General features: G+C 47.6%; 1 protein-coding gene and 1 pseudogene across 15 annotated transcripts in view; both read left to right on the forward strand.

Moving 5' to 3' along the window:
- HS1BP3 (HCLS1 binding protein 3) overlaps positions 1-22604 on the forward strand; it is a 174696-nt gene that overhangs the window by 33284 nt on the left and 118808 nt on the right. The window lies entirely within an intron of this gene.
- LOC129397192 (small ribosomal subunit protein eS25-like) lies at positions 52-13179 on the forward strand (annotated as a pseudogene).

Here is a 22604-nt window from a genome sequence, read left to right on the forward strand (position 1 = left end):
GAAATGCAACCACTATTGTTCCTTGGCCCTGTCCTGCCTGGCAGAAGCATTGAGCGGGTGGGACTAGGACCCCAAACCCTTTTCTGATAGACACCAAAGCCAGCCCTGAGGGAGCCCCCGGCTGATGGTGCGGGTGGTTTGCAGCCATCAGTGTTGAGTGTCTCAGCTCCTGGCCCGTGCCAGGACCTGTCTGCTCTGTCCTGCCTGCTCTGTCCTGCATCTGATCACGTCCCTCTCCAGCTGTGCCGCCCTGTCCTGAGCAGCTTCCCCTCCACCAGTGCTAGAGTGAGAGGAAACAGGTGGTTTTGGGGTCGAGAGCTGACTTCCTCCTCCTCCGTCTTAACCCAGGCTCAGAGGGTCAGCTCCCTCCCCAGGGCTCTGAGCCGGCTCTGGGACAGCTCCAGCCCCGGCTCCACCCATTTGCCTTCCCCCTTCACACCCGCCCCTCCTTCCCAGCACTCAGCCCCAGGCCCTGCATCCCTTGCTGACTGCAGCAGAAGGTCTCAGTAGGAGTGGGGAGGGGATGGGGCCAGGTCTTCCTCAGAGAGGTGGCTCCAGCTCTCCACTGGGCTTTGTCACCTCCCTGCCCTTTCTGCACCCTGATGCTGGCTCCCTGCCTCCTGCTCCCCACCTGCTTTGGGTCAAGTGACATAGGAGCAGAGGGCACAGCGGGGTAGGTGGCCACAGGGGCTGGTGCTCTGCTTGGGGTCACTGGCAGAGCCTGGCCTGCCCGTTGTGTATTCATCCACTGTGGGCGCCACCTCCTCAGTGGTCTGGACTCTCTGGACACCATCACAAAGACCCCCAGATATTGATGCTCCAATATCTGTGGCTTGTTCTTCACCCACATGACTGCGACTCATGGCCAATCAATGATCCTTGTCGCCTGATAAAGCCTGTGCCTGTGACCCGTTCCAGCCTGTGTTAGTGATGTTCTTTTCTGTGCCTAGGCTGATGGCAGACCACCAGGGAGGGGAGAGGGGGAGAGGATTGTCCTTTAAAACAATGGACTCAGCCAGGGAAGCTGCCCTGCCCCACTCACCCAGGCTGCTGCTTAGGGTAGGGGAAGGGGAGGATTCTGGTCACTCCTCACTATGCCAACCAAGGCAGAGGAGGCATAGAATCCCAGGCCCAGTGTGGTCATCGGGCCAGTAACTGCACAGCCAAGACCCATGTAGAAAGAAAGAGGACCCCTTTCTGTCTCCAGACCTACCCCCTATTCTCCCACAGTGGAGATGGTCTAGGCTTGGACTGGCCCTGGGGCCCTTTCAGGTCTGACATCAGATGGCCCTGCGTCTCTGTCAGCAAACCCGCCCTGGCCTTCAGGGCTCAGGTTCTTAGATGCAGCTTTAGCCCTGGGACCCAGGGATGCTGAAGTAGAGAGTTCTGTCAACTGAAATCCACTAGAGAACTAGAAACAGGTTCTCAGGGAGCCTGAGAGGCCTCCTGCAGGGACAGAAGGTGGCCTCTATCCCCCGCAAGATTTTGGTTGGAATCTTGTAGCTAAGATTGAGCTGGAGTCCTGGCTCCTGAGGACAGGCAGTTTGGCCATTCTGAGAAGGTCTGCTCAGGCCAGGAGCCTGCAGCTGAGAGTTCCCTGTGGAAGGGAAACAGAAGTTTAATTGGGGACAACACTTGTTTATTTCGAAGCCTGTTGTGAGCCCATGGACAGGATGTACTGTCTATGGCTGGGGTCCCACTGCTCCCTTCCTCCCGGCATTGTTCCTCTTGGGAAGCCGGGAACTCAGGCCAGTTCTGGAAAGTCCCTAGGGCCTTCCCTGGCCAGGCCTGTGTCATGGGCCCCCCTGGAGAGCACCTACCTGTTGAGTACTGGTGTCCCATGACCACGTCCATACAATGTATCTGGGACTAAGTTCACCTCCATGTGCCCCACGGGCTCCTCTGAGTCTCAAGCTCTCACACAAGGTACAGACGAGACAGCACAGTCCAGCCACTCTCTGGGGCCCTGTGGCCTTATTGTCCAGTGACCACCTGGGTGTTGTGTTGACATACTTGGTGCAGTGATTTAATACCCGGTGTCAGGCTGATGTGGAGGGTCATTCCCATTTCTCTAGCTCACCAGCTGCCCAGCTGAGCCAATCCTGGGAAACAGAGAGGGTAACAGAGCTACCAGCATGTCCCCACATAGTGGTCCTGCCTGCTGCTATTGGCTTCATGTGGGTTCACAGCTGCCCAGAGCAAACATAGTCAATGCTCAGAGCCTCCTCAAGGAGCTGAAGTCTCAGCATCAAGCTATGAATGGTCCCACTCACTACAAACTCTGATCGCTCCAAACCATTCCCTGCTTAGCACCCTAAGGCCTTGCAGTTGGGGAAGCTGACTGAGGGGCCGGTGGGGAAGCTGATCCAGGGGCCGGTGGAGGAGCAGTAGGGACTGGCCCTTGAGTTCTCATGCAGCCCACAGCATCCTGTGAAGCAGCAGCCGGGTTCTGTGGGCGCAAACGGCCAGGGTTCCAGTCCAGCTTGGCTGTGTGATATCCCCTCACCCCACAGTGCCAAGTGAAGAGACTTACCCACCCTGGGTCCTGGGAGGAAGCCAGGTAGACTATAAAGTCCTCTACGTGCCTGAAGGAATTTCAGTGGACTGGTCATGCTAGATCCTCACAGAGGGACTTCCCTGCCCGGTACCAGCTAGCTCCTAACAGGAGGTGGCAGGCCACTGGGTAAGTGATCAACAGGCCTGTCAACAGCTCAGTCAAACCCCCAGCCCCAGTGCTGACCACTGACTTCTATGCCAGGCCTGGCGCTGTGACACACAGAATCCCACGAGGTACACAGATATCCACCCTCCGCTGTGGCTGGCCTCTCACTCCTGTGCTCCGTGGCTCTGGCTACTGGGAAGAGCCAAGCAATTTCATGTGTCGGGTCATGCTCAGGCTAAAGCTACAGCTTCTGAAGTGGGATTATGGGCTCAGCATGTGGCCTCGGTAAGCCGACTCTTTATTGATGACTTTCAGAGGCCTGATGCTTCTCTGCCAACTCAGCACATAGCAGCCGCCTCTGAATGGCTTTTTAAATAAAGCTGGGCTAGCTCTCTCCAGGCCAACTGGCCAATCATGTCGCTTATTTTCCCACATGCAGAGCTCATCCATAAACACTAAGCACGTAATGGGCACCTACCGTGTGCAGTACCTGTTCCAGGCAAGTTGGAGGAAGCAAAGATGAAAAAACTTGAGCCATTAAAGCCAATTCTACCAGGAGCCATGCTGAGCCTCTAGTTTCACTTCTGTTCTCTGGGCCTTCTGCCTGAACCTCAGGCACAACTAAAGGAGGTGCCTCCTCCATGCGGCCCTCTCTGCCTGTCCCTCCCCCTCTGCCACCTGCCAGCATGGACAGTTTGTTACCTGCAGCCTGGGCTCAGCTTTTGTTCCATTTCCTGGAGCTGCCGTGGCAAAGCACCATAAACTGAGTGGCTTTAAACCACAGGAATGTATTATCTCACAGTTCTGGGGGTCACGAGTCTAAAATCAAGGTGTCAGTAGGGCCATGGGCCCTCTGAAATCTCTAGGGAAGGATCCTACTTTGTTTTGTCCTGGCTTCTGGGGGTTTCCTGGCAACACTTGGGGTCCCTTGGTTTATAGCTGTATCACCCCAGCCTCTGCCTTTGTCTTCATATGGGTTTCTCTCCTCTGTGTCTGTGTCTTCACACGGTGTCTTCTCTGTGTCTGTGCCCAAATTTCCCTCTTATAGGAAAGAATACCAGTCATTGGATTACGGCCCACTGTAATCTGATATGACCTCATTTCCCCTTAATTATACCTGCAAAGGCCCTATTTCCAAATAGGAGCACCTTCACAGGGTCCTTGTGGACATGAATTTGACGGGACGCAATTCAACCCAGTACAGTTACCACCTGTCCTGAGCACGTGGCATTCAGCAGCAAGCAGAAGCCCATTCCATTCTGCAAGGCATGGCCCCTGTGCCATCCCTGTGTACTCTGTGTGTTTCAGCAGTGCCATGTCGGTTTCACTCCCATGTGAGGGGATGTGTCAGGAGGAAGCTAGGCAGGCAGTAGTGTGTGTAGACACCCACCACGGGCCATCATTATAAAGTTCTGTCCTTTGCAGCTGCTGCCAGAAACGTCAAATTCTCTCTATCAAAAGCTGGATCTCTTTATTAAATAGTGAAATGACTCCTTAGATAACATGTGGCACAAACTGGAGAGCTGGTGACACTCAGAGCTATCCTGGCTGGCAGGCGGGCAGCAGCGTTCCTTCCTTCCTTCCTCCAGCAGTGCCCCTCTGGAGAAGGCCTTCCCTGGCTGGACCAGCGCTGTCTGTTCAGAGCCACAGGCAGCTGAGTCCTGGGGCTCCCCCTTGCCATCACCCCATTATCCTCTCGCTGGCCTCCGAGGGAGTCGGAAAGGGCTCTGAGGATGCTGGCAGTGGGAACTAAAGGCTTCCGGAGCATGGGAGCTGCAGGCCAACTGCCTTTACTGCTGCCTTCTCAAGCTGGTTTTCTTCCTTTGCTGAGATCGCCCTTGACGTCTCCACAGTGTGTTTCTGTTTTTCCTTTTGGTGTTATCGCCACTTTGCTGATTTTCCCCTAACAAGTGCTCTAGGTCCCAGAGGGCAATGTTTTTCTGGATTAGAAAGTAGAACAGCTGATTTCTTGCCCACCTGTTTCTCAGACATCAGAAGCTGCAGAGAGGCTGAGCTTGACTCAGTCCCCCCTCTCCCCAGATGGCTTCATTTTACACCTAGGCTGGTTCCAGGACCCTAAATTGGGCTCTGTCTGCTTGTATGGGTGGCCCTAGGATTTGCATCGGGACCTCACAGTCTATAAAATCCATGGCTGTGGAATGGAAAACGGTGCAGCACTTTGGGAAATAGATTTAGCAGTTTTTAAAACAAGTAAACATAAATGTACCACACAACTCAGCAATTCCACTCCTAGGCATATACCTAAAGAGAAAGAGAAATACATGTCCACTCAAAGGCTTGTACACAGATGTTCATAGCAGCTTTATTTATCACAGCCAAAAAGTGGAAACAATGGAAAAGCCTCTCGGCTGGTGAATGGATAAACTAAATGCAGTAAATCCATATAATGGAATATTATCAGATCACAAAAACGAATGGAGTGATACATGCTGCAATATGGATCTACCTCAAATACATCATGTTAAGTGACAGAAGCTAGACTCAAAAGACCACCTGTTGTATGATTCTATGTATATGAAATTTCCAGGACAAATCTACAGAGACAGAAAGATTAGTGGTTGCTTCAAGCAGAGGTTGGAACTAACAGTGACTGCAAAAGGGCACAAAGAATCTTTCCCAGGGTGATAGAAATGCTCTAAAGTTGGCTTGTTGTGATGGTTGCACAATTTGATAAGTTTACTAAAATTGTTCAATTGTACACTTAAAATGGGTGATGTTTACGGTATATAAATTATATCTCAATAAAACTGTTAGGATAATTTAATGATTGGAAAAAGAAGGAAACCAACAAATCCATAGGCAGCAGAGTGCAGAGACTAAAAATGTGAGCCAACTCCTGGCTTTTGGGCTTCCCGGCTGTGTGACCCTGGGCCAGTTACTTAACCTCTCTGTGCCCCAATTTCCTCCTCTATAAAATGGGGGTAACAATTTTACCTGCCTCATTAGGGTAGTATAAGGCTAAATGAGTTAATATTTGTAAAGTTATTTGAACAATACCTGATGCATAGTATTCATTATATGTGTGTAATTAACATTCTGTTGAAATTCTGTTAAGCTGCTGTCTATTGGGCTATGAGGAATCCTAGAGTTTGAGTACTCCCTCTCTTCATCTGAGAGTGAACACCAGACATCTTCGTGGAAAGGGGTGCTGATGGCTTGCTCTCCATGGAGGGTGGTTGTAGGTGTGGGAGGAGGCTGTGCCACCCTCTGCCATCTCTCAGCTTCTCTGAACCCCACGCTGCTGAGCAGGGTGATGGCCTGCTTCTGCTGCCTCACCGTGGGGTGGGGGGCATGGGAATGGGCACATACAAAACCACTGGAGACCCAGAAAGGGGCCCTGGGATTGAGGGACCCTGTGTCCAGGGGGCCCTGGTATGTGACTGGGGGCTGGATCCAGGTGGGTCATGGAGGTCTACAAAAGGGAGGGTAGATGGAACGAACTGGAAATGAGCCATTCTGACAAGGAATAATGTCAACAGGACTGCGGCAGCGGGGAGTACATTCCAGCTCACCCCACACTCAGAGCAACAACAGCTCTCCCAGCACCATGGAGACAGGAAGTAAACACATCCGTTTCCCTCTCCTGGTCCCTGAACTTTGAGCACGATGTGGTCAAGTGGAGAGAGGTTTCTGGCAGTCCCAGCGGCCCATGGCCAGGCTGGCCTGTATCCCTTTGTCTTTACCCCTTGGGATTTCCCAGCTTCCTTATCAACCCTCAATCACTTTGGGAGGGAGTGAGCCAGCGTTCCCCCTTCCTTCGAAAAGAAGCCACACACACAAAGACTTAGACACGAATGTTCATAGCAACGTTATTCATAAGGGTTCCTCCCCCAAAGGAAACAACCCAAATATCCATCAAACAAACGGTCAATGAACAAGCAAACAGTGGCACATGGATGCAGCGGAATGCTGTGCAGCGTCAAAAAGGAAAAACCCTTTAATAGACATGCCACAATGGATATCACAAACATGCTAAGTGAAAGAAGCCAGACCCCAGAACTATATCTTGTATGATCCCACGTATATGAAGCTCTAGAAAAGGCAAAATTGTAGTGACAGAAAGCAGACCCATGGTTGCCAGGGGCTGGGGATGGGCAGGACAGGAGTGGTTGGCTGCAAGGGGCCATGAGGCAGCTTTTGGGAGTGATGGAAGTGTGCTACACTGTGAGCATGACTATAAACATTCACCAAAACTCATCAAACTGTGCACTTAAAATGGGAACATTTGATTGTACGCGAATTATATCTCAATATACCTGTGGAAACCACAGTACAAAACTGAACATACTCTTACCATACTCTCCAGCATTTGTGCTCCTTGGTATTTACCCAAAGGAGTTAAAACTTATGTCCTCACAAAAATCTGTACATGGATGCTTATAGCAGCTTGATTCACAATTACCAAGACTTGGGAGCAACCAAGATGTCCTTTGGTAGGTGAATGAGTAAACAGACTGCAGTACATCCAGGTGATGATTCCACTGAGCGTTTAATTCAGTGCTAAAAAGAAATGTGCTATCGAGCCACGAAAAGATATGGAGGAAACTTAAATGCATATTACTAAGTGAAAGAAGGCAATCCGAAAAGGCTATAAATGTTGTATGATTCCAGCTATCTGACCTGGAAAAGGCAAAACCACAGAGACCATAAAGAGATCAGTGGTTTCTGGGGTTCAAGGGGAAGAGAGAGATGAATAGGAGGAGCACAGAGGATTTTTAGGGCAAAAACTTATCTGTATGATACTCTCATGGTGGACCCGTGGCATTATTCATTAGTTTAAACCTACAGAATGCACCGCACCAAGAGTGAATCCTAATGTATGCTATGGCTCTGGGTGATAAGGAGGTGTCCGTGTGTCCATGTAGGTTCACTGGTAAATGTCCCACTCTGGTGCAGGCTGTTGCTGGTGGGCGAGGCTGTGCATGTGTGGGGGCAGGAGGCATGTGGGGACTTTGTACTCTCTGTTCAATTGTGCTGTGAACCTAAAACTGCTCTTTAAAAAAAACTACTTAAAAATAAAAAAAGAACCACAGGGAGGAAGCTCATGAAGTAGAAGATGCCTGCTGCCCCAAGATACCTGGTATCCCCAGACCATGCCCCACCTTTGGTGATAGCCCCCACAGTCCCCAGGGTACCTGGGCTCCAAGTGAGGCTTAGCAAACGTTTCACTGATGGTGGGAGGGGTTTCCAGTCCAGTAAATGGGAAAAACTGAGTCAAGGGGCTGGGGGCACCCTCTGAGGGAAAGGACACCTCCAGAGTCCTCTGGAGCAATGAGGGGTCAGAATCCTCAATTGGCCTGGAAGTCCTGGCACCAACTGGCCTTTGTTCTTTGACAGCATCTCTCTCCTCCTCTGTATGATTCCCAGCTTTTCTTTTTCTTCCTCTAGTTACCCTGTGTTGTCCTGGACAGGTGAATGGGGAGAATTAACTGCATGGTGGCTCAGGGCCTACTGGCGCAGTATGGGATGACACACAGCTGAGCAAATCCACAGAGCGGCTCAGCCCAACCTTCCCTCCTCTCCCCCACTCCTGGAATGAAGCCAAGAGGAGCCTCAGTATTCGGAAAACTGTTCAGTGTGCTCCCTAGAGAAGGCTCCAAGAGCCTGAGCTACAACAGGCCTCACGAGAACAGGCCTTTTCCTGGAGGAGAGCTCAGAGGTCCACCCGGGCCCCTGGAATGGCTTTGAAGTGGCAATCTTACTGAAGGTCTCCACCAGGACCCCTTTGGCTTGGGGAGTGCATGGTCCTTTGCTGGGATGCAGGAAGGCTGCTGTGGGTTCTCATGTGGCAGAGAGCGAGGACTAGAGCCCTGAGAACCTGACTTCTCACAGGCACTATTAGAGCAGCAGGCCAGGATCCTGATGCAGCACCTGGCGGCCTCTGCCCCCCAGGACGGTGCTCATCCTGCAGCTACCCATGGGTGGAGAGCCACAGAGCAGGGGCCCTTGAACACCTGTGTTTCTTGGATGGGCATCAGTTCTCTCTGGGCTCCTGCCAATCAGGCCAACAAGGTTTTGGGGTTTGTTTTCCCTGTAGCCAGGCGGGCTCAGACATAGCTCTTCTCAGCAAGCCTGACCTCTTAGGCTTTTCAGGACCTCAGCATTTATGAAGTGTGCCTCAGGCCTCTTCATGCTCAGGGCTGTGGGAGAGGGCCAGGGAGGAGAGATGCATGACTAGTTGGAGCCACATGAGTGAGGCATAGGAACTCCGCAAAAAAACTCTTGGTTTGAAAGATAGGGCACTGAATCAGAAAGTGGAGGGCAGAGGTGGGGACTAGAGGATGTGAGTGTGGCAAAGGCTGGAGAACTGGTTTCCTTGGGGCAGCAGAGTGAGCAAGGGTGACAGCTGGACACCCTGGAGAAAGTAGAGGATGAGCCAATGAGAGTCAAGAAAACACTTGGTGAAAGACAGAAATCTTTGCCCGAAGATCAGGAACAAGACAGGATGCCCGTTTCTGCTACTTCTTTTTTTTTTTTTTTTTTTGAAACGGAGTTTCGCTCTTGTTGCCCAGGCTGGGGTGCAATGGTGTGATCATGGCTCACTGCAAACTCCACCTCCCGGGTTCAAGAGATTCTCCTGCCTCAGTCTCCCAAGTAGCTGGGATTACAGGCATGCGCCACCACAGCCAGCTAATTTTGTATTTTTAGTAGAGACGGGGTTTCACCATGTTGGTCAGGCTGGTCTCGAACTCCCAACCTCAGGTGATCCGCCCGCGTCGGCCTCCCAAAGTGCTGGGATTACAGGCATGAGCCACCACACCCGGCCCATTTCTGCAACTTCTATGCAATATTGTACTGGAAGTTCTAGCCAGAGAAACTAGGCAAGAAAAAAAAAAGACATCTAGATAGTAAAATAAGCAGGAGAACCACATTTATTTGCAGATGACATGATCTTACATGTAGCTGATACTAAAGAATCTACAAAAAAACTATTATAGCTAATATATGAATTTGACAAAGTTGAAGGATACAATATTAACACAAAATTAGTTATATTTCTATACACACTACAAAAGGAAAATCAAGAAAACGATTCAATTTACAATAGCACCAAACACAATAAAATAACTAGAAATGAATTTAACAAAGGGAGGGGAAGACTTGAACATTGAAAACTATGTAACACTGCTGAAAGAAATTAAATAAAATTTAAGAAAATAAAAAGACATTCCATGTTCATTGATTAGAAGACTTGATATTGTTAAACTGACAGTAATCTCCAAATAGATCTACAGATTTAATGCCATGCTTATCAAAATCCCAATGTGATGTTTTTACAGAAATGGAAAAGCTAATCCTAAAATTTGTATGGAATTACAAGGGACCCTGAATAGCTAAAGCAATCTTCAAAAAGAAGAGCAAAGTTGGAGGACTTATACTTCCCAATTTCAAAAGTCACTACAAAGTTACAGTAATCAAAACAGTGTGGCACTGGCACAGGATAGACATATAGATCAATTGGATGGAATTAAGAGTCCAGATATAAACTCATACACGTGTGGCACTTGATTTATGACAAGGGTGCCAAGACCATTCCATGCAGAATAGCCTCCCAAGAAATTGTATTGGAGGGGACATCCACGTGTAAAAGAATGAAGTCAGAGGCCAGGTGTGGTGGCTCATGCCTGTAATCCCAGCACATTGGGAGGCTGAGGTGGGCAGATCACTTGAGGTCAGGAGTTTGAGACCAGCCTGGCCAACATGGTGAAACCCTGTCTCTTCTAAAAATACAAAAACTAGCTGGGCATAGTCATGGGTGTCTGTAACTCCAGCTACTCAGGAGGCCAAGGCAGGAGAATTGCTTGAACCTGGGAGGTGGAGGTTGCAGTGAGCTGAGACCACACCACTGCACTCCAGCCTGGGCGATGGAGCAAGACTCTGTCTCAAAAAAAAAAAAGAATGAAGTTGCACCCTACCTCATACCATATGCAAAAATTAACTCAACATAAATCAAAGACCTAAATATAAGAGCTATTACTATAAAACTCTTAATAAAAATATAGGGTAAGTCTTCATGACCTGAGATTTGGCCATGGATTATTAGATATGACACCAAGAGCACAAGCGGCCAAAAAAAAAATAAAAAGATAAATTGATGAATTTATCGAAACTAAAAACTTTTGTGCTTCCAAGGACAACATCAAGAGAGTGAAAGACAACACAAAGAATAGGACAAAATGTTTGCAAACCATATATCGTTTAAGGATCTAGTGTCTAGAATATATAAAGAACTCCTACAACTCAACAACAAATAACCCAATTTAAAAATTGGCATAGGATTTACATAGGCATTTCTTCAAAGAAAATATACAAAGGACCAACAAACACATGAAAATATGTTCAGTGTCTTTTTGTCTGACATCTTAGTGAGGCTGTAGTGTTCACCGCTGCTCTCTGAGCTTTGCAATGCCACCCAAGGACAAGAAGAAGAAGAAAGGCGCTGGAAAGTTGGCCAGGAAAGACAAAGACCCAGTAAGCAAATCCGGGGACAAGGCCAAAAGGAAGAAGTGCTCCAACGACATAGTTCGGGACAAGCCCAATAACTTAGTTTTGTTTGACAAAACTAACTAAGACAAACCCTGTAAGGAAGTTCCCAACTGTAAACTTATAAGCCCAGCTATGGTGTCTGAGAGACTGAAGATTTGAGTCTCCCTGGCCAGGGCAGCCTTCAGGAGCTCCTTAGCAAAGGACTCATCAAACTGGTTTCAAAGCAGAGTTCAAGTAATTTATACCAGAAATACCAAGGGTGGAGATGCTCCAGCTGCTGGTGAAGACGCATGAACAGGTCCAACCAACTGTACATTTAGAAAAATAAAACTTTATTAAATCAAAGAAAAAGAAAATATGCTCAATGAAGTCATTAGTCAAAAATATACAAATCAAAACCACAATGAGATACCCACTTAAACCTATTCAGATGGCTAGAATTTTTTTTTTGAAAGAAAAATAACAAATGTTGGTGAGGATGTAGAGGAACTGAAAGCTTCATACCCTGCTGATAGGAATGTAAAATGGTATGGTCAATATGGAAAATAGTGTGGTGGTTCCTCAAGAAGTAAAATAGAATTACTGTATGACCCAGAACTCCACTCCTAGGTATATGCCCCAAAGAATTGAAGACAGGGGTTCAAACAAAACTCATGCAAGAATGTTCCTAGTGGCACTATTCACAATAGCTAAAAGGTGGAAACAACATAAACATCCATCAGTGGAAGAACAAATCAACAAAATATGGTCTATCCATCCAATAGAATATTATTGAGTCATAAAGAACAGCCCTAAAGTATTAGTACAAGAAGTGCTGACACACACTAGGACATGGATGAACCTTGAAAACATTCAGCTGAGTGAAAGAAGCCAGTCACCAAGGGCCACACATTGTAGGATACCATTTATATGAAATACCCAGAAAAGACAGATTTAAAGAGACAGAAGAAGGTAGGTAGCTGGTTGCCAGAGGCTGGGAGTGGGGGGAGGTATAGGTTTTCCTTTGGGGGTGTTGAAATGTTCCAGAAGTCAATAGCAACGAGAGTTGTACAGCTTTGTAAATAACAAAACACCACTGAATTGTACCCTTTAAAATGGTTAAAATGGTAAATTTTATGTGATGTGTATTTTACCACCGCCACCACCAAAAACAAAAAGTTTACCTAGGACATGATGGGAACAAAAGGAAGGTGGCCTTGCCTGCCAGGCCGAGGCCTTGGAGTCATCGGTGATGAGGGGTGGGGGTGACATGGAAAGCCTGAAGGGTGTGGAGGATGGAAGGCATGAAGCAAGTGGGGGGTGCAACCTGTGTCTATAGATGATGCTGAAATCCTGATGAGGAGAAGCTGGGGAGCCATGGGGCTCCCAGATTTGGGAAGCTCGTGTGTGTTTGTGCACTTCCTGTGAATAATAAGAGCTGGGACTTGTCTGTCTTGGCTGCAGCTAAACTGAAGACAAATTCTCCCCTGGTTTGGCAGGAAACATTTGAAGCTATTGCCAAGACATCTGTTTCATCATTCTTGGCAACAAAAGGCATCCTGAGAGAGAGACTCAAGGCTGGAACTGGGAACATCCATGATTCTTTTTCCTTTTCTCCCGTGGGACTTTAAATGAACGCTCCCAACCTCAAGGAGCCTGGGCTGCAGAGAATCTGGTGTTTAGGGAGAGAAATGAGTCGGAGTGGGGATGGGAGGGCAGGTAGTGCAACCAGGTGAGGCCCAAGAATATCCTGAAAACCCAGACTCCGTGGCAGAGTCTCTCTCAGGGGATGGGATGGAAGCATCTCCCCTCCTCTGTGACCTGCTTGGCTTCTGGCATGAAGAAACTGGGGGAACTGGCCCAGAAGAAAGAACACAGGTTTTGCTGTCAGACAGGCTGGATGTGAATCCCGGCTTGCTCACTCCCTAAGCCACCTTGAGCCAGTCTCTGTGCTCTCATCTGTAAAAAGGGTACTCAATGTCTACTCCACAGATTTGTTGTTGCAATTCAGGGAGGTGCTCACGTGAAACATAAGCAGAGCCTGGCTCACTGGAGTGGCTCAGGACATGCTCCTGGAATCCTCCAGAGAATTGGGCTGAGAGGCCACTGAGCCAGGCTCACCTATCCCTGGACCTCAGTCGACCTGTCTCTAACACGAGGGGCCTGATGCTGACTTTCTGTAATATCATGACAGAGAACTCCATGCCCAAGGCTGTCCCGGGGCAGTCTTTAAAAGCAGGCTCCTTATTCAGGGGCTGAGAGAAGCAGAATGTGGGGTGTAGACTAGAAAGCTACTGATTCTGCAGCTGAGGGGTGAATGACCACTGAAGTGTAGACAGCCTCTTAGACCATCCCCGAGGCTCCATGGGGAACAGGGGCAAAAGAGGCATCCTCAGCTACACTGCAGCTCCTGCCTTCCAGAACCTCCCCTGAGTTTCTCAGCCCCTTAAGGTCTGATGAATTGTTATTTAAATATTTAAACATCATCAAGAGCACTTGTTAATTTCCAAAAAGGGAATCTGCAGGCCCCACTCATTTAGGATGTTGGGCACCTTCTGAGGGCAGGGGTCTTGGAGGGCCCTCTGGGAAGCAGCGGACTGGGCTCCTACCGAGCTCCAGCACTCTCTAGACCCAGTGCAGGCCCACTGGGCATCAGGCATAGCTGTCTCCATTTTAGGGAGATGAAGCGATTTGTGTGAGGAGCTTACATAGCTGGGAAGCGGCTGAGCCGGAGTTAGAACCCATCTCTGGAGGGCCACGTAGGACCTGGGTTCCCATTAACAGTCTACTGAGTAGGCCAAGCATGGTGGCTTCCATTATTTTTTTTAAAACGGCTTCATTGAGATATAATTCATGTACCATATAATTCACTCACTTAAGGTGTAAATTCAATAGTTGTATTACATTCATAGAGTTGTACAAATACTACCACAATCAATTTTATATTTTCATCACTTCTAAAAGAAACTCTATACTCCTTAGCCATCAAACCCCAATCTCTCTATCCCCTCAACGTTAAGCAATAACTAATCTACTTTCTATCTCTCTCTATTTGCGCATTCTGGACATTTTATATACATGGGATAATGTAATATGTGTATTTTTGGTAATTCTGACCTCTTTCGCCTAGCATACTGCTTTCAAGGGTCATCCATGTTGCAGCATGTATCAGGAGACCTGGGCCATTCCTTTCTAGGGCTGGATAACAATTCTTTGCATGGCTTTACCGCATTTTGTTTATCCATTCATTAGTTAATAAGCATTTGGCTTTTTTTCACCTTTTGGCTATTGTGAATAATGTTGCTGTGAACATTCATGTGCAGTTTTGGTGTGGACCTATGTTTCTATTTCTCTTGGACATATACCTAAGAGTAGAATTGCTGGATTATATGGTGATTCTATGTTTAACTTTTTGAGGAACTTCCAGACTGTTTTCTAAAGTAATTGTGCCATCTTATATTCCCACCAGCATGATATGAAGGTTCCCATTTCTCCACCTCCTCCCTAACAATGGTTAATATCTGTCTTTTTGATGACAGCCATCCTCATGAATGTGAAGTGACAGCTCATGTTGGTTTTGATTTGTATCTGATGACTAATGATGTTGAGCACCTTTTTTGGTGCTTGTTATTAGCCATTTGTATATCTTGTTTGGAGAAATGTCTATCTAGATCTTTTGCCCATTTTTATATTGTGTTGTCTTTTTATTATTGAGTTTTCAAAAAGAGCTTCTTATGTATTCCCGATAAACCTTATCAGATATATAATTTGCAAATATTTTCTCCCATTCTGTGGGCTGTATTTTCACTTTCTTGATAGTGTCCTTTGAAGCACAAAACTTTAAAATTTTGATGAATTCTAATTTATCTAGTTTTTCCTCATGGGCTTGTGCTTTTGGTGTCATCGACTTTCCAGTTTTTAAAAACAATATTTAACATAGACAAATTTGACCATACCAAAACAGTCATCAGATTTCAAAAAGTGTATACAAAATGAGCAATCATAAGGATTTGAGAATCTGTTAAAGAGCTATTGATGTTTTGGTTTTTTTCAAGCTCACACTTTAAAAATTTCTTTTTTATACTCCACTTTATTCCAAAAATAATTTGATACCACTTTTGAAAATTTGAATAAGACAAAAAGATACCATAAATAAACAATTCTGAGCAAAATGAAAGTATGCATCTTGCGATGAAACCAAAAGTAAATTCCGTGCATAGAATTACATACACAGAGCTTCCCAGTGACCAAAGCAAAGAGGGAAATACAGTTATTTATTAATATAAGATTTGCAGGCATATGACATAAAAATGTATCTGTAGTTTAGAAGAGACGTTGCTCTTTCTGGCACGGAGGCCAGAAATAAATTCCCCCCGCATGGCTCCTCCTAAAAGGAGAATGTGTTTGAATTTATCAGCTAGAAGAGAGTAGGTCTTGCTCTCTTCTAGCTGATAAATTCAAACACATGGATGACGTCCCTGATAACCTATCTCCTCACAGCCCAATTTTCTTTCCTTTGTATTTCCAAACCCACATCTTTCTGTCTTCCTGCCAACAGTTTCGCCACACACAAAATTGTCCTTGCTGTAGTAATCTTTCAAAAAACACAAATATGAGCCCCTTGCTTCCTTTCTTGAAATTCTTCAACAACTCCCAACTTCCCTGATAAAATCCAAACTCTTCAACATAACTTACACGATATGAGAATGGCGTGAACCTGGAAGGTGGAGCTTGCACTGAGCCGAGATCACGCCACTGCACTCCAGCCTGGGCAACAGAGCAAGACTCTGTCTCAAAAAAAAAAAAAAAAAAAAAAAAAGACACACTTGAAAACTGGGTGATTTATAAAGGAAAGAGGTTTAATGGACTCCCAGTTCCACATGGCTGGGGAGGCCTCACAATCATGGTGGAAGACAAAGGAAGAGCAAAGGGACCTCTTACATGGCGGCAGGCAAGAGCGACTTGTGCAGGAAAATTTCCGTTTATAAAATCATCAGGTCTCGTGAAACTTGCAACCACGAGAACAGCACAGGAAAGACCCGCCCCCATGATTCAATTACCTCCCACCGGGTCCCTCCCACAGCATGTGGGAATTATGGGAACTACAATTCAAGATGAGATATGGGTGGGGTCACAGCCAAACCATATCAAACCCTCACTCGGATCTGCGTTCTCTTAGTTTATTCACACTTCTAACAAGCATGTGTGTTTTTCCAAGATGACGGCAGATTAGAAGCACCAAATTAAAGTGGCAAAGAGTTGCTACAGAATACTGATACTGATGGTTTATCAGTAGTGAAAGAAACTGGAAAATTATAAAAAGCAAGTCTAGATACTCAGTAAGGGAAGTAATCTGAAGCTGCTCAGTGCAGATACAAACTCTTCTGCTTAGCCAACAGCCCTGAAGATCAGCATATTATGTGATATGGTAGAATCTGCACCTTTCACAATGATGAAGCTAATGATAAACTATTTTCATTGTACTCAATTGCAAGAAGGCATGAGAATATGCAGTACTGTTTAGAATAATTTTCTTATACACTGGTTAATGTAAAACAAATTTTTAAAATATTAGTACTTGAATTAATAAAATATTAGTTAAAAAGAAAGTTTAACTCTCCGAAACAGTGCCCTCTTGTGGGTTTCATTAACTGAAGTTTGACTCCAGAGGGAAAGAATGACCACTCCACCCTAGAATTCTCTGCACCAATTTTTAAAAGAATAAAAAATTTTTGAAATACAAGAGAAATATATATATTTTTATAAAAATACAGATAAACCAAAGGAAGAAAAAGAATTACACACAATCTCACTTTTCAAAGATAACCACTCACATTTTAAAAGATTTTTCTTCTATATTTTCACTGTCTATACATATGTATATGAGTTTTTAAACAAAAATGTTGCTTATTTACAGTTTTTGTGAACTTGTTTCCACATATCATGAGGATTTTAATGTAGAAAATACAATCAGCATTGTCATTTGAATGTCCACAATCCGTGCTATTTTATGGCTGGTCTGTGTGTTACGCAGACGTCTGTTGAACATTTGCGTTATTTCAGATTTTTCTGCTCCTGCTCTGATTCTGGGCCCCAGGGTGACTTTGTGGCTGATGCTGGAACCATTCCCTTTGGTTTGCTGGGTTCTCTGTGACTTGAAAGCATGATACATCTCCTGCTAGGGCCGTTGCGACTTGTAATAATGGCGCTTTGTGGTTTATCAAGAACAGGGCTCTATTAATCCCTCTTTGTCTGACCTCAGCCAACCTCGCCCTCAGTGGAAGCAGGATTCTTAGGCCCTTGGGACCCTATTGAGCTGTTGTCATAGTGATTGGTGCCAGCGGCAGGGTCACTGGGCCAGTGTCCCTAACCAGACCACCTCTGTCTTAATGACACCCGTAGATCACAGTTGTTCATTCCCAAGCGTGGCAAGAAAAGGGACTAACAGGCTACAAGTCCAGTTTGGTCCGACTGCACAGAGGCTGGGCTGTTGAAGCTTTCTGAGGCCTGGCATTACTCTCCCCAGGAAGGAAGCTTAACTGATTTGGCCAAAGAGCCCCCAAGGGTCCCCCTGGGACCACTCTCAGGCCCCTGAGGGCTCGCATCTGGAATCAGCTCTCACTGCTGTAACTAAGGCTCGCGAGGAACGCAGGCAGACAGGCTGCCTGTGACTTCACAGAGTGGAATTTCTTGTCACTTCATGGCAGGGCTGAATGAACCTTGGAGATTATCAGGCCTGTCTCCCTGGGGAACAGATGGGGAAACTGAGGCACAAGGAGCCGGACCTGATGCTGGCATATCAAGGGCACAGTGCTAATCAGGCAGTCCCTCCCTACCTCCCACCTCCAAAGAAGAACATGTTTGGAGTCTCTTGTAAAACAATTGTTATTTTTACTGTAAGCTTTTAAAGTCAGATCTTTAAAAAAAAAAAACAGAGTGTGTGTGTGTGTGTGTGTGTGTGTGTGTGTGTGTATTACTCAAGAAGTCCATGAATACATTTTCCTTGAAAATAAAATGGAACATGGCAGATAAGGCTCAAAGCCCCTTTGACCTCTGTCCACAATCCCAGCCTGTCTCCAGAGATAGCATCCCGGTTTGGTGCGTATCCAAATCTGATTTTAAAATACCTAAAGCTCATTTGCCTGCCTTGGGTGGCCTGGACAATTGGGGTGACACAGGCCACGTCCCTAACTGGGCACGAGCCCAGGCAGCTCGCTGGGACAGCGGGCACGCGTTGGCTGCCTGTGGCTGGCAGGATTGCCAACATGGGATGTACTTCCCTGCTCCAGGGCAGGGGAAGGGAGGAAGAGTGGGACCTGTGGGTACTGCTGTGTCCTCACTCCCCCTGGGGCCAGGACAGCTCCTCCACCTTCTTGTCCCAGTTCCTGTTCCAGAATCCCAGCAGCCCCAGCTACTGGCCCGGATTGGTTGCCGGGAGTCTGAAAAGAATAGACACGTTTCCACCAGGATTTAGCAGCATCTCCAGCAGGCCACAGGCCCCCAGGGGCAGTGCTGAGGCTGTGGGCTCCTGCGCTTGTCTCTGGTTTCCACCGACCTCACCCCATTCCCCCCACTCCCCACTGCCCTCCCTAGTATCTGTCCCTTCCCTCCCGGGACCCCTTGTCAGGGAGAAGCTGAGCTGACCATCTCAGTACTCCCTGGAGAAGAAAGGGGGAAGTTTACAAGAAGAATATAAAGAGCCCAATTATATATTCAAAGAAGTACCGGTCCCTGGCCTGTTAGGAACCGGGCTGCACAGCAGAAGGTGAGCAGCAGGCCAGTAAAGCTTCATCTGTATTTACAGCCACTCCCCATTGCTGGCACTACTGCCTGAGCTTCACCTCCTGTCAGATCAACAGCAGCATTAGATTCTCACAGGAGTGCGAGCCCCATTGTGCATGCGAGCCCTTGCTCATGCAAGAGATCTTGGTTGTGTGCTCCTTATGAGAATCTAATGCCTGACGATCTATCACTGTCTCTCATCCCCTGGGGTGGGACCATCTAGTTGCAGGCAAACAAGCTCAGGGCTCCCACTGATTCTACATTATGGTGACTTAGATCATTATTTCATTATATATTACAACATAATAATAATAGAAATAAAGTGCACCAAAAATGTAATGTGCTTGAGTCATCCCCAAACCATCCCTCCATCTCCAGTTTGTGGAAAAATTGTCTTCTGATTTTTGTCTTCCCAGATGCCAAAAAGGTTAGGGACTGCTGAAGTAGGGGACCTGACCCCCAACTTTTAGCTGCCTGACCTACCCAGCCAGGATTGTCCCTCCTCACCAGGGCTGAGCCTGGCTCTAGGCACTGAGGCAGGGAGTCTTCGATAAGGAGGCAGCCGGCTCCCCTGCCAGGCCCTCTCATCACAGCCCAGAAAGGATCATAAAAATCTTGAAAACAACAGCAAGGGTTTACGGGCTGGGAAACAGGAAGCAGGTCTTCTTTCCTTGAATCCTCCTAGTCCCATTCTATGAGAACCATCTATGATCTCAGTGCAAACTGTCTAGATTTCCATAATAAATGCATAGATACCATATTCAGCACTTTCCAGGGTTGTTTTTCTTTAATCAGCAAGAATTTTTTTTTTTTCTCAAGCAAAAAATCTTCCCCAGAGCGTTGACATGCATGGCATATAAAATCAGTAAGAGGGGAGGTTTCTCCATGTGGAGAATTCTGCTTGGCAGAGGTACTCTAATGTTCTGTGGAATCGCTGAGGTTTCTACAGCACAGTTTGATCACCTCTCATGGAAATCAACTTCCTTTTCTTAGAGCTGAGAACACCAACGTGGAAGGTGAAGGCTTGCTGAAACCCCCAGCAAGTCGGTGGTAGAACCAGGAAGGCCCAGGTCGCCTGGAGCTCCGTCCAGGGCTCTAAAACCAGTACAAGACCTTCCTTAGCCTGAAATGATAAATTTAGACAAAATCAGAGCTATGAGGACACTTTGCTAGTCCAAGGCTGCCAGGGGAATTGTGTTGCCGTGGTTACCCTGGCCCAGGAAGTGACCTTTTGCTCCAAAGTCCTAGAACAGATGCCTGCTTCCTGCTGGGCTCAGGGAGGAAGTCAATAAGGGGATGGCCAGGACTGTGGCCAAGGGCCTCATGCTGCTTCTGGCCTGTAAACTCCATGTTCTGAGGCCATGTCATAAACACAGAGGGGACCCTGGGGCCCTGAAGTGGCGGCCTGTGTCTCCCCTGGGCCTCCCTTTTAAGGAGGGATTAGAGATGACTCCAGCTCAGCCCTTTTATGTGGCCTTAATGGGAACCATGGCTGGATCCTAAACACATTCAAGTTGCCCAAATCCTACCCACGGAGTCCAGGGAGCCATGGCACCTGCTGGCTGCCATGGGTCTGTAATGAACGATTCTGATGGGGTACCTATGAGGGTCCAGCCCAGGAAACGCAGAGGGGGAAAAACGTCAGGCCCTGAAGGAGCTGAGATTTGTGTGTAGGACAAACGGAGAAATGGGTGCTTCAGACACAGCAGGAGGAAGGCTGTGATGGGGAGAAGGACAGAGTACAGCACAGAAAGGGGAAGAAGGGACCACTCTGCCCACATGTATGTGGGTGGGGGGAAGAGATAAAAGTAATTCTCTTAGTCCTTTCAGGCTGCTATAAAAGATGCCATAGACTGGGTGATTATAAACAACAGAAATGTATAGCTCGCATTTCTGGAGGCTGAGAAGTCCAAGGTCAAGGCATCAGTTGATTTGGTGCCTGGTGAGGGCCTGCTGTCTGGTTCACAGAATGCTATCTTCTCACCATGTCCTCACATGTGAAAGTGGCAAGGCAGCTCCCTGGAGCCTCTTTTATAAGGTCACTAATTCTATTCATGAGAGCTTTACCCTCATGACCTAATGCCTGCTCTAAGGCCTCACCTTCTAATACCAGCGCCTTGGGGGTTTAGGTTTGAGCAGATGAATAGAATCTTGGAGGAACACAAATATTCAGATAGTAGCAATAAGCTTCCTGGAGGAGGCGGTATCCTAGCTGGGGTTTTGAAGGAGTTTTGACAAAGCAGCTAGTATCAAAATACTAAAGGGCCAAGGCAGGAGCGAGAGGTATCTGGTACACCCAGAGGTGGGATTAGAGCAGTGTCACTGGGAAGGAGGGGAGAGTTGTGAGAGCTTTAGAAAGTTGAGTCACATCCTGTGGGTCAGCGGTTTTCAAGCTACTGTGCCCTAAGGAGCCCTAGGTTTGGTGAAAAGACCTCAGGGCAGAAGGTAAGCTCTGGACCACTCTGCTTTACATTTCAGGACTCCACACAGGATCACCTTTGAACTAAGGTCCCAGTGATTAAGAAAGAACGTGGGAAACTGTCATCAGCCATGCGGGAAGCTCTTGTTGGTTAGTCTAAGGCTCTGTCTCCTGGTATGACCTTTTTTTTGGCCACTTGGAGGTGTCAGGGGCCCCAAGAGGCCTGCTCCCCTGATGGGCCGTGATGGATGGACGTGACCATCACCTCTGCCCACTTCCCTGCCCAGCAGGGGACTGTGGAGACAACTCCAGCCAGCGGCTTCCTTGGCTTTGAGGCTAGTTGTCTGTGGTCTCATTTGCATTTATGTCACGGAAGAGTCAGCAGGAACCAAAGATAGACCTAGGGAAGAAACCAGCCATGTCGAGGAAGGGCCGCAGCACAGAGCAGGCTGCAGTCCCTTCTCAGAGAGTCAGGCAGGCAGGCACGGGCTGTGGCCAGAATCACTGGTTGCTACAGGATCAGCAAGGCCCAGCCCAAACCCTCCCTCCTCCAGGAAGCCCTCCTGCTGCCTCAGGGGAACTCCCTCTTTCTGTGCCTCTGTGCCTCTGTTAGAGCAGGAGTCACTGTGAGGAGGAGGAGGATGATAGGGTTCTGCTCCTGGTGAGTGCCTGGTGAGGAGTTTTCTATGCATGACCTGGACCCCCAGGGCACCTTTGTACAAATTAGAAAAGGATCCCCCTTCCCGTGGGTAGACACAGCTCTGTCCCAGGGTAGTTACAGCTCTGTCCCAGGGTAGACACAGCTCTGTTCCAGGGTAGACACAGCTCTGTTCCCGGGCCATGGCGTTTCTGTGGGTCATAGCCATCTGTCCAGACTGAAAAGGAGACAGCTGCTGTGATCTCTGCCCACAGCTGGGAAACTGAGGCCATGTCACATTAGGGCACCTTCTCCCAAGGCTGCCGAGGCTCTCACTCCCTGCTCCAGCTGTGCAGGCTACAAGAATGTCTCCCTCATTCAGGGAAGTGGCATGCCGGGCTCTGTCTATCCCGAGATGCTATGATCTGAGTGTCTTTTTACTCCCGACAACGTGTATGTTGAAATTCTCACCAGCAAGGTGAGGGTGTGGGAGGTGGGGCCTTCGGAAGAGATTAGGGCATAGGACAGAGCCCTCCTGTTTGGGATTAATGCCCTTATAAAAGAGACCTGAGGAAAACCCCCTTGCCCCTTCCATCCATGAAGATGCAGCAAGACAG

Source organism: Pan paniscus, chromosome 12 (genome assembly GCF_029289425.2).
Source record: "Pan paniscus chromosome 12, NHGRI_mPanPan1-v2.0_pri, whole genome shotgun sequence".
In the NCBI taxonomy this organism is placed as follows: Eukaryota; Metazoa; Chordata; class Mammalia; order Primates; family Hominidae; genus Pan; species Pan paniscus.